We start from the raw sequence: 8492 nt of genomic DNA on the forward strand, positions 1-8492 counted from the left end.
GATCTCATCTTTCATTTTAAGTTGCTTTACATTTCACAATTGCTTACTGCTAATTCCTGCAAGGAATTGGGGCACTGAAATATTATAGAAAGTGAGAAATTGAGATGGGTCTTCAATTACTTTCTGTTAGCAATTGTTCTGTTGTGGTTAGGGTATCAAAGGCAACTCTGCTTTAAAGTATTATTCCATTATCTCTACCTCAGTTTTTGGTAGAGTTAGACCTAAAACTTTACCATTTGTAAATTTACAGACTGGAGACAAGAGGAAACACTTTGATTAAAACATTACCAATTTAAGGCCTAATATCGAGGAGAAACATATGGATTTCTCCAGGAGGTATGGAAATATTTGGTGAAAGAAAGTCAGTAGTGTAAGTTCCTGCCTGGTTGGATGGTAGACAGGCCAGGATATTAGGTAAACATGCATATGAACAATTTTTTCACATTCTTGGCTTTAGCTAGTTTTGAAATGATAGGTATAATAAACAATTATATTTTGATAAAATACCTTCTATTCTGAATAATTCGGTCTGCAGTGTTCATCTTTCTATGAACCCTTGTATCTAAGATTAGTTTTGTTCCAGTAAGACAATCTATGCTGTCAGGGTAAGATATTCTGGTTGGTCTGTTCCTACATGGAAGAAAGGTGAAGGGTAAGGAAGACATTTGTACCACTAAGACCTCATTTAGGAAATTTTAAGCTGCAGAAGTTTAGAAGTAGCTCTTAAGCAAGGCTTACTTTGAATCCATTAGCTCCACAAAGCTAAATCAGTTGATAAATAAGTACTTGAAAAGCCATCACCTTTGGACTTAGCTATAAAGGCTTCAAAATATGATCAAATTTAAAATGAAAACGACAAAAAAGCCATTGACAAAAAATTGCAAATGTGAGCAATCGACTAAACAATATAAGTTTTTGCCACTATACACAGAAATTTAGAGAAATAAGATCAATCGCATATTTAGGAACAATAAAGGTTCCTTGTTACAAATAGGCAACCAAGGATATATGCCTGTATAAAGATTGCATCATTAACTACTTAAATTAAGAGGATACTCCATGCTTCAGCAGCAGGTCTACCCAAATTACAACAATACAGAAGTTAACATGGCACTTGCACAAGGATGGTATGAAAATTTGTGAAGTATTCCATATTTTTCATTCTTCAAATGCAGGAAATGAAAAACAGTTTTTAAAAGATGTTTACAAAAATACAAGTGTAACAAAACCTGTAATTCATAGAATTACAGGTTAGTTTGACATCAGTGTATTAAATCTTCACCTTCAAAAGGCCCTTACATAGCATAACCTTTACAAAACTTGAAATTAGATAACATTATCTTTTTATCCCAAAGAAATAAAATAATATAAGGACCTCGGAAGAAAGGAATCTTAAACTTTTTCTATATAGAATGTAATCTGAAAGGACACATTTATTAATGAACCTATATATTATAAAACAATATAGACTGCAAAGTATTATATCTAGAAGACAATGAAATAGATTATGAACTTTATAGAAACATAGATACTTTTTTTTCAGACAAGCACCAGGAATTTCTTTAATTTCTATACTATTCATTTCAACAGATAAGATAAAATTTTAAAAAATCGCAAACTCTGCAGAAATCATTATAGATGCATACAAACAACTCTTGAATACATTTTGACACCAAAGTCAGGCAATTCACGTGGAAGAATACCATGGAATCCATAAATTTTTAAATTAAGATATTACTGTTGTTTTGTATTATGAAAATATTTTGTAGGACCACAAAGGATGGACTTGCAATTTTGAAATTTATGAAATTTAACCAAACCATTACTACATAGGAGTACAATTTGTACAGCCTTCCACTACTTCAAAGAAGTAGTGATACATACTTATCCATTTGGCAATATCAGATGAGGTTTCTTCCAAGTTGTTTTTCAGACCCGGTTTGATATCATGATTCAAAAGAAGGAGGTACAGCATATCTTTGCTATTTCAATTCCCAGCAATAAAATTCAAGGGTGTCAAGAGGCCTTTAGTTTGCGGATTGGTATCTGCATCATGATGAAGGAAGACAGAAGCCATTCTGGTATTATTCCACATATAAGCAATGTGCAGGGGTGCCAAGCCATTCAGAATTACAGCATGAATATCTGCCTTGAGCTACCAACTCATGGACAATGTCTAAATGTCCACTGTAGGTTTCCTGATGAAGAGGGGTATACTTACCTCATCTCTAGTATTCATATGAGTGGCCTTTTTGGAATATAGTCTCGGTACTGTAGTAAGCCGATTAATTTTGGCATCCCAAAGAAGAAATTTGCATGGATTCTTCTCCATTATTTTCTTGCAATTGATACCTTTCTCACGTTTTCATCTTGTTCCTTGTCTTCATCAGAATTTCCTAACCAGAGACTTTGAGTACCAGTGGAAATGAAGTGTCCATGTATTTACCCAATAGTTCACGTTGGTTGAACTGGTCAGAAAAATCCGGTGAATTTTCTGCATATGTTTTTCCACCATGATTTATTTTCTCTTTTTTCATTTTTACTATTTTAAATTATTCTAACTGGAGAGTAGTGAATTGATAGAGAACAGAGAAAGATTTTCCTCCATAATCAAATGCACAGACTGAAAATGAGGACCAGTGCTGTTTTCATATGCAGCTTATTCTAGAAAGGAGAAAATAGGAAACAATGCCTTCTATGTAAATGATTTGGGAAATACCAAGATATAGTGTAAGAGAACTTACTATTCAATATATGACCTTTAAGAGCTTTCTAATAGATCCATTATTTACTGGTTATCAACATTAGAAAAAAATGTATAGTGCAGTAGTAAAATAGAAGTCCTTTGTATGACTACCTAAATTCTTGTTTTTTTTAAAGACACTTGTTTTCATCTTAAAAAGTAGGCCTATCTATTTTCTTCAGGTGATTTTGATGATTGAAGATGCATAATGAGAAGTCAAAATGTATTAGTAGTCCTTTGATATCAATTAAATTTCATTTTTTTTCTTCTTGGAGACTATAATTATTAAAGCAATAGTTCAGAACCAGCAAGCAATAGTGCAGCATCATGCTTAAAGTGAAAGTGGATCACCAGTAAGTAATACTCTATACCATTTTCCACAAAGTTATGTCACACATACAATCTGCCTGCCTTCTCTAGCTGCTTTGATAGCCTGGACCTTTTCTTACATTGTGCAGGAAAAGTGTGATTCAACTGATTTCAGTCAGATCGGTTCCTAGAATTATCAAAGATTTAGATTCTTTATAAAAGAAAATTAGGTGTGGGGCCTGAACTCTGGGCTTGGCCACCATCCTTGAGCTCTTCAAATCAAGGCAAGTGCTCTACCACTTGAGCCACAGAACCACTTCTGCGGTTCTGTTTATGTGGTGCTGATTTGGGAAATGGCAGAGCAGAAAGTGAAATAATGCAACCAAAAATATAAAAGCAAAATAAATTAGGATAATTATGGAGCAACTTATTGTCTATGAGAATCATGAAAGAGAGAGAGGAAGAGAGATCCAGATGTGCAATGACCTAGCTAGCCAAAAAATCCATGCTTCTGATCCATTTACAAAGTAAACAATTTTATTTTTTATTTGTTAAAAGAGATTGAAATAGAATTTATGTATTTACTTGAAATTAGTAAACACATTTTAGTAGCCTACATAAAGAGACATAGCTTTGACCAAATTACAAATAAGAATCTTAATCCTTGGACTGGGTTGGTGGCTCAGTGGTAGAATGCTTTTCTTGCAACTTACTATAGTGCGGAGACTACTTTCCAAAAAGGCCAGTCATATGAATACTGAGGATGAGGATGAGTATACCCCTCTTCATCGGGAAGTCTAGAGTGGACACTTAGACTTTGTCAATGAATTGGTAGCTCAAGGCAGATATTCACGCAAATACTGTGAATGTCTGGACACCCCTGCACTGTGCTTATATGTGAAACATATTGCAAGAGTACACACACACAAACACACACATACATACACACACATATACACACATACACACACATCATCAGATATCTACTTATGTATTTTTTGTGTATGGTCTTAAGAAGAAATTTACATTACTAACTTGAATTTCTGACAGAACAATATAATCACTATACATCTTGCTTCTATACTCTCAATATTAAATTGCTATTAAAGTATGTGCAATAGATAAGTATAGGAAAAAGTAGGAGCCACACTGGTGGCTCATGTCTTTATTCCAAGCTAATCAGAAAGACGAAATCTGATGATTGTAGTTTGAAACCAGAGCAAGAAAAAAGTCCATTAGATTCTGGTTTGAAAGTAACCAGCAAAAGCTAGAAATGGAGCTGTGGTACAAGCAATAAAATGATAGCCTTGAGAAAACTAAAACAAAAAAAAAAACAAATTCTAGGACAGAGCTAGGCCCTGAGTTCAAGCTCTAGTATTAGTATTTAACTAATGAAGGAATGAATTAGTTAAATAATTACCTAAAATAAATTAAGTGGTCACAGGTGGAGGGGCAGATAAAATGTTACTACCATGGTGACTGGATTATGTATTATTTTGTAATAAGGCAAATTATCATTTGTATTAATCGCTAATATTTTTTTGAACTTTTTTCTACAATAAACCCTGAATTTGGCATGTTTGTATATGTGTGTGTACGTGCACACACATGTGTGTTTATGTGTGTGTGTTTGCTGTTGCAATATTGCTTGCCAATATGAACAGGGTGAGGCTGAAAAGAGCTGTGTGCAATGTTTTTTATTTATCAGTGTTCTGTCCTGTCATTTCAATAAATTTTATTTGTTAAATAATAAAATCATCATAATCAAAGCATTTACAACATAAGTTAGATGAAAGAGATCATTTTCATTTCTTAATATATGTTAGGTAAAAAGATACACATATAATTAGGTAGTAAGTTATTGATGTAAGATGACTGTCAGTACAAAATATGTATTTGACTTCTTAAATTGGTTATTTTTTTAAGAAATATTCATGGAGTGATTTTGACTGACTTGACCAAATAGGTATAACTCTCTGGTTATTTCTGTGAAACTCAACGTGGATAAACTCTTTCCGTATTTCAGTTGAAAATAACTTTCTTTGTAAGATCTTATCTATTCACACTAAGATAATAAACCCCGTATTTTTAAGGTTTGAATATCCCATCATAATCACTAAAAATCAGTATTGTAGCTATACTTGTTAGATATATATTAAAAAAAAACAAAAACATGTGTCATCTCCAGATTTTGGATGCATTTGAAGTTGTTTTGTACATACAAAGATTTCTTCATTAATAATTCTTTTGTGGGAGTAACTATCACAACTTTAACAAATAAGGCTTTTCTAATATCTTTTCCAATATAAATAAAACCCCAGAGAGAGTTTTGCAATTTCAGAAAAACATTTAAATATTTTAGTAATATTTTAGTTCTTTGATTATACAGCTAAAGACATTTCTGAAATAAATATTGTTAAGGTCTGAAAATGTAAGTGGCTATATAGGCTTTTTATGCATCATTTTACGAAAAGCCAGTTTTTATGAAACTAAAAGAAATAGAATAAATGAATGTAAGTGAATTGGGTAACTTAATTATTAGTATAATTTTGCTTTCTATTAGCACAGTCCTTTGAATGTACATGATGCAGTTAAATTATTTTTGTGTCACTGTGCTTCAGTTATTTTTAGAATCTTTGTAGTTATGAGTGAATTTGTAGTATAAATAAAGGTCTTTTAATATGATTAAGATTAATCTTGTGTTTTGTGTTCTACTCCCATGAAAATGAGTTATTTTCATTGAATCTTCAGTATCATAAGAAATTTTGAAAAAATTTGGTAGTATCGATATCTTTACTTTGGGGGGGAGGGGTCCGGTATTGGGGCCTGAACTCTGGGCACTGTCCCTCAGCTCTTTAGCTCAAGGCTAGCGCTCTACCACTTAAGCCACAGCGTCACTTCCAGCTTTTTTCTTTTTGCTTGTGTGGTGCTAAGGAATCGAACCCAGGGCTTCATGCATATAAGGCAAGCGCTCTACCAATAAGCCACCTTCCAAGCCCTTCATTTCTTTTTCAACCAATAGTATTCGCAAGTTGGAGAGTCTTTAATTCATACTTAGGTCTTGGTGTCCATGACTTTTTATCCTCTCATTCCTAACATTAATGATAGGTCAGAATGCATTTTTGGGTATAGGAAAGGTAAAATATTTATCTGGGGTCAAAGGTGATTTTTATATCAGTCTTGCTTTAATAGCATTTTAAATTAGTACCTTTCTCTCAAAATGTTAGGTATAAAAAGCAATCAAAATACTTCGAATGGTAAACAATTTGTTGAGCTGCAATGTGAAAATGATTGGTCCTTAAGATCTGCAGTCTGTTTCCATTAGGAATTGGGGAGGTCATTCTTTCAGTAAGACAGTGTTAAACAGGCATATGTTCTCCAGGCATTGCAGTGTTGAGTGCAGGGATAAAATATGATTTCTACTATTTTGAGCTAGAAATCAAGAATGTTATACTTTAGCAGTTCCTTTCACCAAGGAGGTATGCATTGATTATTAACTTTGAGTTTTTATATTCCAGTTCCCTATTTTCTAACAAAGATAAAGTGAAATATTGTGAAAGTGAAAACAATAATTCTGGGAAATTTTCCTAGAATTTGTAGACTAAGTGCTGGTATTTTAGTCATAAAATAGAATGATGTTAATTGATAAAGTGGGAGATGATCCTCAGGCTAACACTTACCATGTGTGCAATGTTGTACTAGTAATTCCAACTCTGAAGACTTCAATATTATCATCTGAGAATTAAAATGTAAGGAGTTCCACTTTATGCAATTATTGTGAGGATTAAATTATATACCATAGGTAAAGTACTTGGAAAAACAATCAATTAGCATTTGGCACATTCTACCTGTTATTTTATCATGTGATGAATTCTAACATTTTTACTGTGATTTAATATTCATTGCATTGATCACTTTTCTGTCACTATGAGGAAAATACCAGAAAGAAAATTTCTGAGGAGGAAAATATTATATTGACTCATGGTTTAAAGAACACAGTTTAAGATCAAATGTCTCCATTCTTTTTAATTATATTTTTATTATCTTAACTAGGTATACACGGGAATTTCCATTCATTAAATGAGTTTTTAAGTTTGAATCTTTATATAACTTTTCCCTACCCTTCCAAACCTCACCCCACTTAATTTTTTCTATTTTCATATTGAATATAATGTCTTCACTCTTACTCCATAACTCTCTTTTTTCCTTCCCTTTGTCTTCCCCTCACCTCTTCCAAGTGATAGTTTCCTGGTATTCATTTTGTTGGATTAAAAGTTCAATTTTATAAGATATTACACCTTTTAAATACTGCTGTGAAAAATGAAAGCTTTGGTTAATACTGTTGTTTAACTTGCATTAAATTCTGGCTTCCGAATATGCGACAGTACATGGGTCCTTTGTGTGTCTGGTTCTGACTTCGTTTACTTAACATATTTTTAGATCTATCCATTTTTTTGCAAATAATGTAACAGTCCTCATAATGGATGCGTGCAATCCAATTGTGTATATATGAAACACTTTCTCCAACCATCCCTCCGCCAAAAGGCATCTTGGCTGTTTCCATAACTTGGCTGTGGTGAATACTGCAGTAATGAACAAGGTGGTGAAAGTGATTTTACAATAACCTTTTGAAAAAATTCATCACTATCTTTCTGGGAGCAATCCTCTAACCAGTTTTTCAGAATAAGCACATCCTTCCTTTCATCTCAATCACAACGTATTGCAAGTCCTCAAAAACACACTATCCCATACATGTCTCAATAAGCTAAAACCACACTATGCCCATATTCTTTCAATATATTTTTAATACATACATAAATTTAGTGAGAACCATCTATGTACTTTCCTGATGTGCGAATGAGAGGCATAACAAGAGTAAAAGTAAGAAATATGCATTTTAATTAGCTATTATCATATTTAAAATCTTTTTCAGCTCTAACTCATAGCCTCACTTACTATGATTTTAATCTTTATTTGATTACTTCATCTATCCCCTAAATTATAACAGGTGAATTAAATACAGACAAAAAGTGTGGTTTGATTTTGACATTCATGTGTGAGGATGCACAATATGGGCAAATAGATGGATTAGAATTAATAGAAATTACCCATTTTGTTAGAGATGGTTTTTCCAAACTGATTGATATTTCATTCAACAAAAAGAAACGTGTAAGAATTCCCTTTGTTTTGCTCTTTATTAACTTTTGTTTCCATTTTATTTTATAATGGATGCTGTCATATATTTACTGTAGATACAAAAATATGTTAAACTATTTCTATCCGTATGTATTGATATATATACATAAATACATATATTACACAGGTTACAATGATAATTTTTAACTTCTGTAACTATACAATTTACTAAATTATTAAAAACATCGATGGCACATGCCGGGAATCCTGGTTACTTGGGAGGCTGAGATCTGATGAACATGGT

At 32.6% G+C, this 8492-nt stretch overlaps 1 pseudogene; it reads left to right on the forward strand.

Annotated features, from left to right (window-relative positions):
• Window positions 1–1059: 1059 nt before the first annotated feature.
• Window positions 1060–1159, forward strand: LOC138805154 (U6 spliceosomal RNA; annotated as a pseudogene).
• Window positions 1160–8492: the final 7333 nt, after the last annotated feature.

This window comes from Dipodomys merriami, unplaced genomic scaffold (genome assembly GCF_024711535.1).
Source record: "Dipodomys merriami isolate MVZ:Mamm:240054 unplaced genomic scaffold, mDipMer1.0.p SCAF_389, whole genome shotgun sequence".
NCBI lineage: Eukaryota > Metazoa > Chordata > Mammalia > Rodentia > Heteromyidae > Dipodomys > Dipodomys merriami.